The sequence below is a fragment of the Tupaia chinensis genome, unplaced genomic scaffold (assembly GCF_000334495.1).
Source record: "Tupaia chinensis unplaced genomic scaffold, TupChi_1.0 Scaffold000047_1, whole genome shotgun sequence".
NCBI classification, from domain to species: Eukaryota; Metazoa; Chordata; class Mammalia; order Scandentia; family Tupaiidae; genus Tupaia; species Tupaia belangeri.
Genome location: NW_006159505.1, coordinates 869,135 through 886,385, shown reverse-complemented (window position 1 = coordinate 886,385; position 17,251 = coordinate 869,135). Strand labels below are relative to the sequence as shown.

Genomic DNA, 17,251 nt, shown 5'->3' with positions numbered 1-17,251 from the left:
GTCTGGCTGGCGGGTCCCCGCCCCCTGGAGCAAAAACCCCTCAAAAAAAAAAAAAAAAAAAGAATTGGGCCACTTGCAAGTCAACTCTTGCAAGTTAAGGAACTACTTCTTCCTTATCTGTAAAATGGGCATAATAATAATAGCCTCACAGGGTTGTGAGGATTAAATCAGGTACTAATATGTGTAAAGCACCAAAACAGTGACTGATGTGAGGTAGGCATTATCCATGGTAACCCCTCTCTTATTCAAAGAGCCTTCCTGGAAGAGCTAACCCTGAAAATGTGGTTAGTGTTCAGAGAAGAAGATCACAAACCATGGATAGAGGGCAGATCTCCCAGAGTACATCAGCTGGGTGGGAGTGGAAGGTACATGGAACAAACAGTGGAAGTAAAGTTAAAAAGATACAAGTCTGGACTTTATATAAAAGAGGTGATTTTTGTTGTTGTTTGGTTTGGTTTTAGCTTTAGTTTTGTTATAGGGCATCTTTGCTCGCCAGAGAGAAAGCCGAAAAGTGGGCAATCACCTTCTCAGGAGGAATGGTCCACACCACAAGTCTTTCCCCCTCCATTCTCCTCTTGGGATTTTGGATACACACACATATGTGCGTGTGCATGCATGCGTGCGCGCGCGCGCGCACACACACACACACACACACACACACACACACGGCCAGCGTGTCTTTCAAGCTGCTGAGTCCGAGACTTGAACTGCATAGTCGGCTATGTGGGTTCTGGCCACCTTACATTTAACACCACTTCCTGGCTCAGGAAGTGCTTTAAAGCCATGTTCACATGTATTTATATGTATGAGGGGGTCTTCATAAAGTTCATGGAAAATGCCATTTAAATACAAATAGAATCATCAATGAAGACTGTAGAAGGCAGGAAGGCTATCTCTGAAGAAACAGTACTTGGATTGGGCTTGAAAGTAGGTTAGGACTTGATCATTTGTGGGGCACTGCATGCTGGTTAGGATGAGTATGGTGCATGATCAAACCCAGAGCTTCAAAACAGTTTCTCTGTTCCAGTGAGCTCTGCAGAGAAGTACTCTTTAAATGGCCATGTAGTATCTAGGCCAAATGTGGCAATCTCACCATGTGAGTGGCATAAATTGCCTCTGTTTTCTGGGAAGAGTGGCCCTGAGCAGTACGTTTCCAGCTTTTAGCAGATTTCCAAGTCCCACAAGGGCCAGGCTGAGTTGGCATTTTTGTGGAGTAGGATAGGGGATGGGAGGTACCACAGGCAGTGCGTGAGGAGCACTTCAGGTGAGAGCCTAAGCACCTGCTCTCCTACCCTTCTTTTCAGAGATGCCTGTGCCATGCACCAAGGGCCTTGCCAGAACATGAATTTGGTGATGAACAAGTAAAGGAGCAGGGGCTACTGGATTTTGGGCTTCCACTGAATGGACTGTGGTTTGGTATGAGCTGTGAGCTTTATTTTGTACAGCATTAAAGGCTTTCATCTTTAAAAAATAAGTTTATTTCTTTAGAGAGAGAGGGAGAGAGATAGGTGCACCCCCAACAAGGTCCTCACACTGTGATTCACTCCAAGCATCAGTAAGCCTGGATCATGTGTATATGTATGTATGCTTGGTGTGTACAGGGAGGCCCTGGAACACAAACTGCAGACCATCCCATGTAGACACAGCTGTGTTACCTCTGTGCCATTGTCTGGGCTCCTAAAAGACCTTTATTTTCATCTTTGGCTAGCTCAAGGTGAAAACTTCTAAAAGGTGCATTCGAACTAGACCATTCTTACTTTGTCTGGCTTTAAGTCTGAAATCTTAATTCTATCAGTGATGGAATCTACCAGCAGAACTCTACGAGATAAGATGGCCATAACTGCTGTTAAGAGCCAGTTTACAAGGCGGGAAGCAGAAGTATTTGAGGGCAGGGTAGAGAAGCCTCTTACAGAGTTTGAGGCTTATGCTCAGAGCTTTGGGTCTGTTTGAATGCAGAATAGAGTTTGTTGGACTTGAGCTGAACAGGTGCCCCAGAAGGATGATATCATTGCTATAGCAGCCAGGGCTGTAGCATAGTTCTCTCACCCCAAGACAATGCTTCTGTTAGGAGCCTTGGACCCTTCATTTATTCTTAGAGACCTCATCAGGCTTGTTTATGCATGCTCAGAATTCTGGAACCTTGATACTCCATATTTTCTACAGCAGTTTCTAGGGCCTCTTTAGGAAGCTTTTCCCTGACTCCTACGAGGGAATTAGTCATCTTGCTTCCATAGACTCAGTTACATCCCTTGATTATAGCTCTTCTCTTGTATCCTGATTACATAGCTTCCCCACCAGACGATGAAGATGGTATGGTAAGCTTTTTTTTTTTCCTTCCTCCTGGTAAAGCTATTATACTTTAATGAAAAATGACTTTTTACTGCCATACATACCCTATTTCAAAAGAGGCAAGGGCCAATTCAGAGTTCTGAGAAACAATGAAAACAACAACAAAGATGAATAGATGAAAAGGTATACCAAGGGACAAATATAACTTTCCTTTCACTCTTCCTTCCTTTATGTCTCACACAGTTAGATTACTAAACTTTTTTTTTTTTTAAGAGAGATTTTTGCTATAAGGTGCATGTACTCGCTGTAGAGGCAGAGAGACAGAAAGTAAGAAATCATCTCTCAAGGAGGATGACCATGCCATAATCCCGTCTTCTGCATTCTCCTCAGGATTTTGGGCATATGCACATGCCTGGCATAAGTTTAAGTCACCGGGTCCAGGACTTGAGCCACGGTAGATCATGTGGGAGTTCAGCACCTTAGCCACTATGCCATCTGCTGGGCCCTATCACTTGTTTTTTTATAAGAGTTTTTAAAAATTATTTATTTTGTTTGTTATTATTATGATTTTAATTTGCTATTGGGCACTTGTGCTCACCAGACACAAACACACACACACACACACACACACACACACACACACACACACACACAATGCAAGTTGCCAGATCTGGGACCCAAATGGCGATCTGCCATGTAGAAGTCCAGTGCCTTAACCACCACACAACCTGCTGGTCCACACAAAGCTCACATAGCTGCAGAAGCAAATGAATTATTAGTCAAAAGATGACTTCATTTATAATGAAGCACAAACTAGAAGTTAAATTCCTTTTTATTTTTCAATGTAAGAGATTAAGAGAACATGGATGGAGAAGGGATGAGAGAAAAAGAGAAAGAGGTAGGGACTTTTGACAGGGTCTTGCTGTTGTGATTGTCTGCCCCACCCTCTTGTTAGCTAGAACTACGGGTGTGCACTACCGTACTTAGCCTGTTCAGGTGGGCCCAGGCCTCTATGTAGCCCCAGCCTTATGTAGCGGTGCCCTCCTGGTAAGCTTTTTGAAGGCAGAAACTTTTTAAAAAAATTGTATGGCTCTAGCACCTCACATTGGTTGTATATAGAATAGCCATCAGTGATGAAGAATGAATGAATAAATGAATAAATGAACAAATGAATGGGTTAATGGTGGGCTTTTAACATTTTTCTCTTTCAGGTTAGGGGCTTAAGACCCAAGCTGAGTTGATCTGGAGGGTGGATTTCAAGCTGGGGCCAAATTCTATGTCTTCTGTATTGACTTAAGATTATGAAACATTCTTGCTCACAGGGTGTTTTATCTGGCCATTCCTTTTCCAGCATTCTTCTCCTTTCTTTAATTGCCATTTAAAGAGCTGTATGCAGTGGATGAGCTGATGGAGGGGAATGTTTCCCTGAGGACATAGCTTCTGATGGCAGCCAAGGCTTTGTGCCTGATTAACTCACTGATGGTATCATTGACTTCTGGAGACACCGAGGGAGGGAGTACTGGTCTATGAAGCAGCCAGAACTGTGTGTGTGGGTATGGTGGGAGTGGAGAGAGAGTGGGGATAGGAGTCATGGTAAGATGAAAAAGAATGGTCAGGGAAATCTAGAGTTTTAAATTTTCCTCAGTACCATGTTTTAGATTTCCCTTTTTGTGACCTAGAGTCAGGGTAGTTAGTACAAAGGCAGAAGTCAAGAAATTTTCTTCTGCCGATAACTTACTTTGTCACTTAGGACAAAGCACAGCTACTCTGTGGATCTTGTTTTCATTTGTTAAAAGGGAGTAGGAATCTATGCCCTGCCTGACTCCCTGGACTATACTGAGAATTGGTGAGATATTGGTTGAAAAATGGCATAACAGAGGCAATGATGCCCTGTTCAGGGGGTGGGGGGGAGTAGAGTGGTCACTGTTTCATCTTTTTTCACCAGGGTTTTGCTGTCTCTGGAGGAATCAACCATTGTATCCAAGTCCTGGATACTCAGTTTCCTCTGACCTTTCTGTTCTTTTCAACCTCTGTTGTTAGGCATCCTGCATTACATGTGGATAATCTAGTAAGGCGGGTTGTCCCAGGAAGGCCCTCCATAGCCTCTGACTTTCCTCTATCAGAGACTCATGAGACCGTCTTGTCATGGTCTGTTTGGTACTATAAAGAGTGTAGGCTTTGGGGCCAGCAGGTGGCATGGTGGTTAAGGTGCTGGACTCCCACATGGCCAACCACAGTTCGAGTCCTGTACCTGATGGCTTGCTTTCTTACTTTCCCTTTGTGTCTCACTTGCTGGTCAAATTAAACACACATACATACACACATAAAAATAAATAAATCCTTAAAAAAAAAAGTTAGACTTTGGAGTCAAGCTGCCTAGTTTGAATGTTTACTTTTGTAACTTACTGGCTGTGTACTCTTGAGCGAATTACTTAATCTCTCTTTGTCTTAGTTTTTTTATCTGTACAATGAAGAGAATAATAGTAACTGCCTCACTGGGTTATTGTGAGAATTAAAGGAGGTAGTATATGTGGAGAGCTTAGACCATTCTTTGGCATATATTGGGTTGTTGGAAAAATCATGATGCATTTTTGCATAGAAAAGTACGTCATGACTTTTCTTACAACCAAATAGTGAGTATTAAAAAATGTTATATACTGGAGCCGGCAGGTGGCATGATGGTTGGGGTGCTGGACTCCCACATGGCCAACTGAGGTTTGAGTCCCTGACTTAGCAGCTTGCTTTCTCACTTTTCCTTTCTCTCTCTTTCTCAGTTCCTTTCTGGTCACATAAAACATAATAATAACAAATGAAATTAAATAAATAATTCTTTAAACAAATGTTATATACTATCAAAATAATTATTACTTAACTGTCTCTTCCCTGACTAGAACTCATTTAGGCCAGGGACCATGTTTATTTCATCATTGTATCTGTAGTTCTTAGCGCAGGGTTGGGACAATTAGTACTGATTATAATTTCTTTTTTTCCCTTTTTTTAAGCATTTGCCATAGGGTATGTGCATTTGCAGGAGAGAGTCAGAGAGAGACACACAGAGGCAAAGTAAGAAATCATCCCCCAGAGGCAATGGCCACACCACAATCCGTTCTCCTTCATTCTCTTCTTGGGATTTTGGGCATGCAGGTATGGAGACCTTGTGTGTTTTTCAAGCCGCAGGGCCCAGGACTCATGTTCTCCATGTGGGAGTCCAGTGCCTTTTCCACCATACCACTCAAATACTGGATCTCTCATGTACAGTACTAATTGTTTGATTGTGACCAAGAGACTTGTCTTCTTTGAGTCCTACTTTTGGTATTTGCCAAGTAGGAATCATAATCCTTGTCTTGTGGCGCTGGCATGAGAGTTAAATATATATGAAATGCCAGGCAGTGTGTAAACTTTATTCCCCTCCGTGCCTGCCACCTGTGTGACTTGTGGGACCTAGTGTTCTTTTGGTTAATTTCCTCACAATGGGCTGCAGAACCCAGAGATGCTTCTGAGGGCTGTTTTCTGGATATTTGACCAAGCATAGAGAAAGAAAGTATTGCCTTGGGATTATCGGTAGCATTTTTGGCCTTTCCTAACTACATGCCCTGTTTATTATCACTCAGACTCCAAGTTCCTAAAATAAGCAGAGTATCTTTCTGCCTTCTTATTTTTCAAGTGTTTTAAGCAACCAGAAGCACTTTTATTTTTGCTCCCATAGGCTGGATCCATTTGGACCTTTTTATTCTTTGTTAGCCATTAACCTGTCCTTATGTTCGTTTTCCGGACCTGCTGTTTTGGCCCTCTTTTTCCAGGGCCAAAACAGCTCCCACGCTTATCCCAGTAAATTACTTCATCTGGTCCATTCTAACCAGTGGGGAACACACTGGCCCATGAAGCCGAAGACTAAGTTCAAGTATTAGCTCTGCCTGTCTGAATATGTGACTTTGACAAGTAGGTTCCATCTCGCTCTGTGTCTTGAGCTTCTCATCATTAAAATAAAGGATTTGAGCCAAGGTGGTGGTTTTTAAGAGTCCTTAAATTCTGTATGTGAGTTTAGACAAATCAGTTCCTTTTTCTGGGAATTTTAGTTCCCTCATCTGTAAATTAGGTAGGTTGGCCTGAATAATTTATAAAGTCATGTTGAAGCCTGAGTGTTTTCTCCTTGTTCTCAGTGTTTTTGTTTTCTTGCCTTGTATTGCTTTCTGGAGCATTTCTGTGACAGTTAACAGCTGTGGACAGGAAACCCTTGAACACTTCTAACTTGGCAAAAGTTACTGCTCCCTCTGAGCCTCGTCCCAGCCCATTTCCTGTGTTTACAGCCTTTGGGTTTTACGCTTAGTGACAGGCCTGACAGGTCTAGTTCTCTCCACAGCCTGAAGCAGGGTAGACCAAAATGAGTACTTGTTGGTGAGTTGGGAGATAGGGTTCAGTCTTTACTCAGCTATGTGACCTTAGGCAAGTTACCTCCCCTCTCAGGGTTCAATTTTCTCATCTGTAAAGCTCTCATCTATAAAGCTAGATAGTTTAACTAGGGAGCTTTTCTGGCTCTGCTGTTGAAGGATTAGAATATTTTCTTCCTTTTTATTCACCTATAAGGGTCCTCTGGTTAGTCTGTTTCATCCACGTATTCGTTCCGTCCTGGGAGAGACCCAAAGGAGTACCCATTTTTCCTTCTGGGACAAAATAAGAGGAAGAAAGGAAGCTAGATTGCTTTGTCAAGACCAAATTGACATTAGGGAAGAGTTGAAGTGGTGAGCTATTGTCACTGAATTTCCCAGTGAAATCGCCATGTGGTCGGTAACCAGGTAGACACCAGTATGCATTTATTCTTAGCAAGACTCTGAAGACAGTTCCAGTTCCAGCCCTGCATTTACCTTCAACGTGACCTTGGGCAAGTCACTCAGCACATCTGGGCTTCAGTTTCCTTATCTTACGTTGGGGATAATAAAAGTACTGACTTCCACCCAATCTGGGCAGTGCAGGTGGTAGTATACTGAACTGCAGTGCTGGAAATAACATGACTGACCGTGGATTCAGATCCCCAGTCACCCTGAAAGCACACTGGGTACATGTCCCTATGATCCTGATGAGCTGGAGGACTAGGGGAGTTGGATTGCAGTGTGATGAGAACCTGTTGGGGGTACCCCTCTCCCTTTAATTTTTGTCATAGGGCATGTGTGCTCACTGCAGACAGAGGCAGAGAAAGAGAATCTCCCAGGGGGCGATTACATTCAATCCCTTCTCCTCCATTCTCCTTTCAGGATTTTGGGTATATACATGCATGCGCCTGGTGTGTTTTTCTTTTCTTTTTTTTTCAGAGAGAGATTTTTGCTATAGGGCATGTACGCTCACTGGACAGACAGAGAGAAAGAAAGTAAGAAATCACCCCTTAGGGGTATAGCCACACTGCAATCCCTTCTTCTCAGTTCTCCTCTCAGGATTCTGGGCATGCACACACACACTTCCAGCATGAATTTTAAGCCTCTGGGTCCAAGACTCAAAACACGGTCAACTACGTGGCCGTAGGCTGGCCCTTCTTTTTTTAATTTTTAAAAATATTTTAAGGGAATGCGAAAACTTATTATTTATCAAGAACAAACTAATTTTAATTTAATCAACGGGCTTATATAGTTTGCTTGAGTAATTGTGTATATTTAGAAAATGTTTATGCTATGTTTTACCAAGAAAAACCAGTGCCTCCAAAAGGTTAAGCAGCTTTTCTGGCTCATTATTAGCAAGTTATGATGACAAATCATAAGAAAGCTACATAATAATTGAGTATGACCTTAGCCAGCTTAGACAATATGTATAATTTAGTAGTTCTCAGTTATGCTTATTCATCCACATTCTCAACCTGTAATAGATAGGATTTTTATGCTTGTCTTTTAGAAATGTCTGTCTTATTCCTAGCTCTGAGCTATCTTTATTTGTTTCTTGCTGTTAGCAGTAATTCTCAGTTCTGCATGGACTTAAGTTCTACCTCCGTACCTAACCCTTAGATCCCTTAATTCTTTTCCCAAATATTTACTGAGAAAGTACTATATGCCAGACTACACATGGATACAAAAACTAGTTCCTTGTTATATCTTTCAGTGTAGGGGTTAGATGAACAGTTACAACAAAAATAATGTGGTAATAACTGAATGATTACTATATGCCATGCTGTTTGAAGTACTTAATATATATTAACCCATTTAATTCTTACAACCTTACGAGGTTGATATTCTTTTTTCCTTATTTTATAGATAGAAACAAAGGCATAGAGAGTTTAACTGGTGTAAATTGTGATAGAGAACAGCACAGTGACTAGGAAAACACAGAAAAAGGACTTCTAATCAAACCCTATGGGTCAGTGTAGAGAAGACTCTTAGATGAATTTGAAGAAGCCTGAGTAGAATCTTGAAATTTGAGTAGGAACTAGTCAGGTATAGGATGGGACAGGATATTGCAAGCAGAAGAAACATCACATATAAAACCACAAAGTGAGCTTTGCTTACTGGAACCGAAAGTAGTTTACTGTCTGGGGAGTAAAGAGTGTATGTGAGTGAGTAGCAGGGGTAAGGCTAGAAATTCTGTAGAGACTACAAGTCTTGTAGGTTTTGCTATATTATATTCATCATCTAGGCCAACAGTTCCCAACCTTGGGAATTTGAAGCCCTGAAAAGGTGCCTTAAGGGGTATCTCATGAATTGATATTATTTCCTAAATAATTTTTCTACTTTTTAAAAAAGTTCGTTTATTTTATTTACAATAGAGTTTATACATGTATGAGAGAGAGAAAGAAAGAGGGGGGGTAGAGAGAATGACAGGCCCCTTTGATAGGATCTTGTCTACATGCAGTCCCCTTCCTTGGTCCTCTCAACCTGTCAGGGTCTTGGGCACACACCACTCTAGTGTGCTTCAGATGAACTGGGGATCTGAACCTGCAGTTGGCTTTATGGTTTCTTGTACTGCAGTGCACTATGCTGCTGCCTGTGGCACTGAGTCTAGGCCTTCAATTTCTTTTTTATTTTTTCTTCTTCCTCCTCCCTGACTTTTTTTATTTGTTTGTTTGTTTGTTTATTTATTTAATTTGCTCAGCATGACTATCTGGAAAGTCATCCAAGTCATTGTGTATTTCAATAGTTTGTCCCTTTTTATTGCTGAGTAGTATTCCACTGTATGTAAGTAGCCAGAGTTTAACCATTCACCTGTTGAAAATCATATGTGCTGATTTCAGTTTTTGACTATTACAAAGAAAGCTTATATGCAAATTTATGTATAGGTTTTTGTGGTAGTCTATGAAGGATCTTTTCCAGGAATGTTACCTAGTCAGATTTGTAAAGAAATTAAAGTAGTGGGGCCAGCAGTTGGTGTAATGGCTATGTCGCTGGACTCCTATGTAGTCAACCAGGATTTGAGTCCCAGACCCAATGGCTTAAACTGACGCCAGGTGCGTGTGTGTGTGTACCCAAGATCCTGAGAGGAGAGTGGAGGAGAAGGGATTGCGCCGTGGCCATCCCCTCTGGGGGGTAATTTCTCACTTTCTGTCTGTCTTTCTGGCGAGCACACATAGCTTATAGCAAAAACCTCTCCCCCCCCCAAAAAAAAAGAAAGAAAAAAGAAATTGAAGTAGTACTTGTATTATTTATATTTATAGAGCACAATATGATGTTTTGGTACGTGTATACATTGAGTAATGATCAAGTTTTGGGAATTAGCATAGTCATCACCTTAAACATTTAACACTTTTTTTGTTGTGAAGACATTGAAAATCCTCTGTCCTAGCTATTTGAAAGACACGTTGTATTATTCTCTATAGTCTGTACATTGCGTTACCATAACTTAGCCCTCCAGTTGAACTGTAGCATTGTGCCCATTGACTATCATCTCCCCATTTCCTCCTCTCCTTTATTCTTCATAGTTCTGGTAACCTTTATTCTTGTAGTCTGATTTGAATATTAGATAAATTATACTGCACGGTAGAGGATGAGTTCAGTAACACTGACAAGGGCTGTTGGGGCCTGAACTAGCCCTCTCTGGATTGAAATATGCTTTGCTGTGGAGATACCACATCAGGCTTGTGCAGTTGAGGGAGCAGGGCCAGGGAGCCTGGCCTGTAAGGAGACTTAAGTACACTTTATTCTGAATAGTCCCCATTCAGGGGAGGTGCTCAGCCACCATGGGTGAGAGATGCATCCAGTAAGGAAGAGCTATTTGTAACCTGCAGGAGGAGTCAGAACCTGGTTCTAGAATGAGCATCTGACTGTAGGGTTGTTCTGTAGATGTTCTTGGTTATCTTTTCCCAAAATAAAAAGAGGGGCCTTTTTTTTTTCAGAGAGAGAGATTTTTGTTATAGAATGTGTGTACTCACCAGAGAGACAGAGAGAAATAGAGAGACAGAAAGTGAGAAATTACTCTCCAGGGGGATGGCCATGTAGCAATCCCTTCTCCTCCACTCTCTTATTGGGATCTTAGGCACACATATACATGCGCCCTGCATGAGTTTTAAGCCACCAGGTCTGGGACTCCATCTGCAGTCAACTATGTTGGAGTCCAGTGATGTAACCATTGCACCATCTGCTAGTCCCACCTTTTTTTCTTTTCTTCTTCTTTATTTTTTTTCCTCAAATGGTTTGAGCTTATGTGGAACAAAAAGATAATGGGAAGCTCTTCTAGTTGTGATCTCTTGGAGCCCAGGAATGTGTTCTATGGTAAGTCAGCCAGCAACAGGCCTGGGAGGTTTGGGGCCATCCTTCTGTTGCTGTGGAAACTGGAATATACATTATTTTTACCCCACACAGTGTGTGCCTTCTCCTCTTTGTCTATACCTTAAGGATGTTTATCATGGTTCTCTTGGGGCTTCTGTGACTGGGACTGATGGGAACCAGCTTCACTTCTGAGTCCAGATGGGTATAATCTCAGAGGGCCCACTGATAAGTTGGCCATCTCCCCTGGGTACTACACAAAGCCCCTATCTGGGCAAGTTCTTGGGTGCTCATCTCAACACTTTTAGAAAGCTTTTCCCAGAAGTTTTCTGTAAAATTGTTATTAGGACCATCTCAGGCCCTGATGAGTGCTGGCTAGAGCACAAGAATGTTAGGGTCAGGGGCCAGGTCAGAGAATTTGGGATAGTTTTTTAACAAGCGTGTGTTGTTTTAATTCCTCTGGTTCTGTCTTGATTCTTAGCACAGACAGCCTTAGAATAAGAACTGATATATGGGATCCCAAAGCAGGGAAAGCAAATCTTCATAGCTCGTACACAGCTTTCAGCTGTCTCTAAATTAGGCGTTGTGTTGCTCAGTAGAGGACTAGAATGCCAGAAAGGTCAAAGACACCTCTTGCTATAGTTGGGAAAATAAGACCTCCAGGAAAAGCAAAGAATAGAGAGCTGACAAGTGAACAACTTTTTAAAAAGTTTATTTCTTTCTTCTATGAGCCAGAGAGGGAAAAGGCACTCCATCAAGGTTGTTTGTTGTTTATTTTTTTAAAAAGAATTATTTATTTAATTTTGTTTATGATTATTCTTAATTTGACCAGAGAGACAGAGAGAGAGAGGGAATATGAGAAAGCAAGTCACAAGGTCCAGGACTTGAACCATAGTTGGCCATGTGGGAGTCCAATGCCTTAACTGCCATGCCCCCTGCCAGCCCCTATTTATTTATTCTTAAAAAAAAGTTTTATTGAATTGCTAGAGGGCACACATACGAGAGAGAGAGAGAGAGAGAGAGAGAGAGAGAAAGGGGGGAAGGGAGGGAGGGAGAGAGAGGAAGCAGGAGGAGAGGGAGAAAGTTTCCAATGGGTCATGGTCTTGCCGCAATTCCTTGTCCATTTCTCCATCCTCTTGCGATTTGGAGCACACACGTGCACTTGCTTAGTGTGCTTTTTTCAAGCCACTTGGGCCAAGACTTGAACTGTGTTGACCACTAGCCTACAGGGTTGGTTCACCCAACAGGGTCTTGATACATGATCTGCTCCCAGCTTTAGTTAGCTTTGGATCATGGGCATGTATGTGCCCAGTGTTCTTGGGGAGATCTCTGGATGTAAACACAGAACCTTTAGTCTGTGGATTGATATCACACAGCATTGTATTTTACTGCTGCCCTGCTGTTTGACTCCCAAGAACAGCTTGCATTTATAGAGGGTTTTACTGTTTTTCAAAGAACTGTATTGATTTTTTCAGATAAGAAAATCAATCCTTAGGCATAGTTAGTATATAAGAAAGTTGTAACTTGAAGACTCACATCTGCTACCTCTAGAATTAAATATATGCTTCAGTAATTAAGGGGTATGGACAAAGGTGACCCTGGAGGATAAAGAGGTCTTTTACAAACTCTAATTTCCCATTGTGTTTAGTTAGTTCAGCTAGTTCAGTCTTCAACAAATAGGTGCTTGAAAGTGTTAAATGAATGTTAAAATGAGTATATGAATGTGGAACTGGGAGACACTTTTAGTTAAGTCAGAAAGTTTATAGAAATAAAACGACAAGCAAGTAGGACGACTAGCAGACCTCTGAAGCCTTGTGGGAAATCAAGGAGTAGTTCAAGGGAGTCAGAAGAGTGAGAAGGTTCCTACACCAGAAGCCCAAGTTATTGAGGTCATGGCCTGCGTGGTGGAAATTAGCTTCAGGGAATAGCCATTTTCTTCTAGAAGACTTCCCATGAGATCAAAAACAATTTTTTTTGAGAGGTTTTTTCGCTATAGGGTGCGTGTGCTCGCCAGACAGACAGAGACATAGAGACAGAAAGCGAGAAATCATCCCCCAGGGGGAACGGCCACGCCGCAATCCCTTCTCCTCCATTCTCCTCTCAGGATCTTGGGCATGCACGCATACGTGCCTGATGTGAGTTTTAAGCCACTGGGTCCAGGACGCGAACCACGGTCGACTATGTGGGAGTCCAGCGACATAGCCATTACACTAACTGCTGGTTCTCCCATGAGATCAAAATTTGAGGAAAAGAATACTAAAAGGAGGATGAAGATAGAAATGGCATTCAAAGAGTGATTCCGCCATGAGAGATGACAGATTTTTCTCTTCTAGCAGATGAAGTTTTGTATGTTTTTTTTATTGTTTATTTTTTGTTTTGGAGAGGTTTTTGCTGTAGGGCTTTGTGTGCTCTCCAGAAAGAGACAGACAGAGAGACAGAAAGCAAGACATCACCCCCCAGGGGTATGGCCACGCTGCAATCCCTTCTCCTCTATTCTCCTCTTGGGATCTTGGGCATGCACGGACTTGTACCTGGAGTGAGTTTAAGCCATGAGGTCCAGGACTCGAACTGCGATTGACCATATGGGAGTCCAGTGACATAGCCATTACGCCAACTGCTGGTCCCTTTGTGTGTTTTTAACAGAGGAATATTCTTTTGCTCCTTTCACTCCTCCTAGCATAGTGTACCAAGGATTAAGTATTCCTTCTCTGGTGACTTTCTTTTAGAGAAGCACATTCAACCTATGATCTTCCTAGCCAGGTAGGATCACAGGCACACATGTGCATCCAGGGTGTCTAAGTTAACCCAGGAACCAACCTGGGTCTTCCATATGGATTCCAGCATTGCAGAATATTGTGCTACTGTTGCATTACCACTAGGCTACTAGTGACCTTTTAACTTTGCTTCTAAGTTCTAATGAGAAAGGAACATTTGGCTACATTTGGGAAGATGGCCATATGTTGAAGAATTTAAGGCACAGCCAGTATATTCTACTTTATTTACTGTTTGGGAGATGGCACAAGTCAGTTAGGTCTTGTGTTTGTTCCTAATAGACAAAAAGAACCCCTACCTCCATACCACCTCCCAGCCCTCATCTAGATGCCTCCAAGAAGGAAAAGTTAAGTCATACTATGGAGTGGAGGCTTATCTGGACCTCCCAACCATGGGCTTGTCATAGGATGCTGTATAGGATGCTAGTGTGGCTTCTAATCTGGTTCTGCCACTACTTTGCTAGCTAACCTGGGACAAAATGCCCTATTTTACGACCTCTTCTCCAGGTATAAAATGAGCAGTGACTTTCAATAGCCTCCATCTCCCCTCCAACTCTGCCATTTGGAATCTGAGTACAGTGAGAGATCCCAACATCTATTAATTCCCATTTCATGCCAGTATCTTTTGCCAGATTGGTAAAAAGAACATTCTGATTCTTTAGTCTTTCAGTAAGCCCAGTTGTGTGAGATGCTGTGCTCCTGCCCTTGGGCTTTCTTTACTTGTCCTCCCTTCTCATCCCACTGTCTTCTACATATTGTTCCAACTGCGGTATTTCCTGCTGTTCTGGCCTTATCTTTTGCCATATTTTACTTTGTGTCTTTGTAATTCATGTACTGTGCTTATTCTCCTAGTAGTTTTTGTAAGCAAGGACTATGTTTGTTCATCTCTGTTTGAATTTGTTCATTTAACAAGTTCTTCTGGGCATGCATTTGTTCATTTGACAAATATTTATTGAAGCCCAACTGTTATGCTAGAGACTTCACAAGATGCTAGGTGCTGGCTAGAAGCCACGATTCAGCCATGAACAGGACAGCCATGGTTCTTGCCACTATGGAATTCACAGGTTAGTGGAGAAGATAGATATTAAGCAAATCATCACACAAATCATCATGACTAGGAAAAGTGTTATAAATGAAAAATGTAGGTTATTTTATAGTATGTATAATGTGGGCCTAAGCCAGTTTGGGAGGGAGTGTGGGTGGGTCGATGAAGGTTCTCTGAAGAAAAAAACATTTAAGCTGAGACTAGCAGGATGAGTCAGAGTTTCAGGTGAAGAAAGAATGAAGAGCCTTTCATACAGAAAGAATTCTAGGTTGTTTTCAGCCTGGCCTGCACATTTGCATCAGCAAGTATAAGAAAGGCTATGGAACAACTGGACATCTCATGTATTGCTGGTGGGAGTGTAAAAGTATACAACAACATTGGTAAACAATTTGGCAGTTACTTAAAATGTTAAACATGCTTATATCATATAGCCCAGCAATCCATCCCAGATATTTACTCAAAAGAAAACCACAAGACAAGGTACTCAGACTGTCAAGAGAGAAATGACGAGTTACCTACAAAGGATATCCCATCAGGCAAACAGCAGATCTCTCATTGGAAACAATGCAAGCAAGTAAGAATGGGAAAATATATTCAAAGTGTTGAGTGAAAGACAATTTCAACCAACAATACTATATCCCGCAAGATTATCCTTCATATGGGAAGAGAAGACAAGAACATTCTCAGATAAACAAAACCTGAAAGAATTTATTAACACCAGACCAGCTCTTCAAGTAGTTCTTAAGGGAATGCTATCCCAGGAAAACTAAAGTCAGACATACACTAAAACAGCTAAGAAAATGGTCAGCTTAATGTTAGGGATAAGTCCAGAGTTGAACGTTATCTTCCAGAATTTAAATGGAAACATCAGACCACAACAGAAAATAGAGTACATGAGTTTGAACTGGTGAAACAGAATTGTATTACTTTTGACTAAAACATTACTGACCTTCTATGCTTTGTTTTCCAGTGTTAAGGAGTTTTGTCTTCTCTTGAGTTGTGGACAGGTCCATATACCTACTATTAGAATAGAATCCTAATTTGAACTTTTATCCTAAGAATAATGAAAAGATGGGACTAGCAGTTAGCGTAATGGCAATGTTGGTGAACTCCCGTGTAGTCGACCACGGTTCGAGTTCCGGACCCCATGGCTTGGACTCATGCCAGGCACATGTGTGTGCATGCCCAAGATCCCGAGATGAGAATAGGGGAGAAGGGATTGTGGCATGGCCATCTCCCCTGGGGGGTGATTTCTCACTTTCTATCTCTCTGTCTCTCTGTCTTTCTGGCGAGTGCATGCGTCCTTTAGCAAAAACCTCTCTCTCAAAAAAAAAAAAAAAAAGAATAATGAAAAGTTTTTGAAGGGTCATAGCAGAAAGTGACTAAAATGGATATACTAGTATGCACTAGCACTATCTATAGCTAGCCCTCTTGCTGATTGATCATCAAGTGTTCAGAATGCCTCCTCAAGGAGTGACATGCTTTGTGGAGAATAAGATTTAGAATAGTTAAGGAATATTGAACTAGGATTGGTGATTGATTAGATGTGTGTGTTTGTGTGTATGAGTATGTGTGATGGTGAGCAAGACATCAAGGTTTTTTTTTTTTTTTTTTTTTTTTTAATTTCGTCACAGTGCTTATGTGCTTGCCAGAAAAAGACAGACAGAAAAAGGTAGAAAGCAACCCATAGTGGGGCATAGTCATGCTGCAGTCCCTTTTTTCTCTACTTTTCTATCCTGTCAGGATTTGGAGCATGCATAGATACATGTCCAGCATGTGTTTTCAAGCTACTGGGTTCCAGATTCGAACTTCAGGGTTGGCCATGTGGGATACAGTTCTGTAACTTCTATACCATGGAGCCTAGCTGAGATATCAAGGTTTTTGACATAAATAATTGCAGAAGTAGGAAGTTTTGGGGGGAAGATAGGTAGTATAAAGGGTTTGTACTTAGAAATTATGATATCAGGTCCCTAGGAGACATCCATGTGGAGATGCATCGTAGATGGTTGGATTCTGTGTGTTTCTTTGGGTAAGAATTGAAACTTGAACTAGAAACATAATTTTTGGACTATTAGTGATAGCTGGCAAATTCTTCAAATAGTAATTGATGCTTTGAGAAGAGGAAAAATCACTTTAGGGGAGTATAGTATAAGAAGAGAAGAAAACCCAAGACTTCACTCAAATTCTGTAAACCTCCAACATTTAAAAGTAGAGAGGAGAAACCTGCCTTGTATATTAAGGAAAGGAAATGTTTGTTTATTCATTCATTCAGCAAATTCTTTGCTACATATAGCCAGGCACTGTATGAGTCCCTGGGGATACTGCTGTGGATAAGCAAATGCCTACTCATGTGGACTTTACTTCCAATGCAGGGAGATAGCTGATAAATGAAGCAATAAATATATTTTGCACCATAGTGGTAAGGCTATGAAAAAAAATGAGCTCTGTCTTCATATATTTTCAAATAACTG

The 17,251-nt window shown here is 41.5% G+C and overlaps 1 protein-coding gene across 5 annotated transcripts in view; it reads left to right on the top strand.

Annotated features, from left to right (window-relative positions):
• STIM1 (stromal interaction molecule 1) overlaps window positions 1-17,251 on the top strand; it is a 221,145-nt gene that overhangs the window by 97,566 nt on the left and 106,328 nt on the right. Inside the window, exon 1 of one of the 5 annotated variants that reach the window (XM_006140920.3) lies at window positions 2,297-2,315. The exons of the other annotated variants lie outside the window; for them this stretch is intronic. The gene's annotated coding sequence lies outside the window, so the exon portion shown is untranslated. Of the gene's footprint in view, window positions 1-2,296; window positions 2,316-17,251 lie in introns of those variants that run through there. 5 annotated transcript variants of the gene reach the window in all.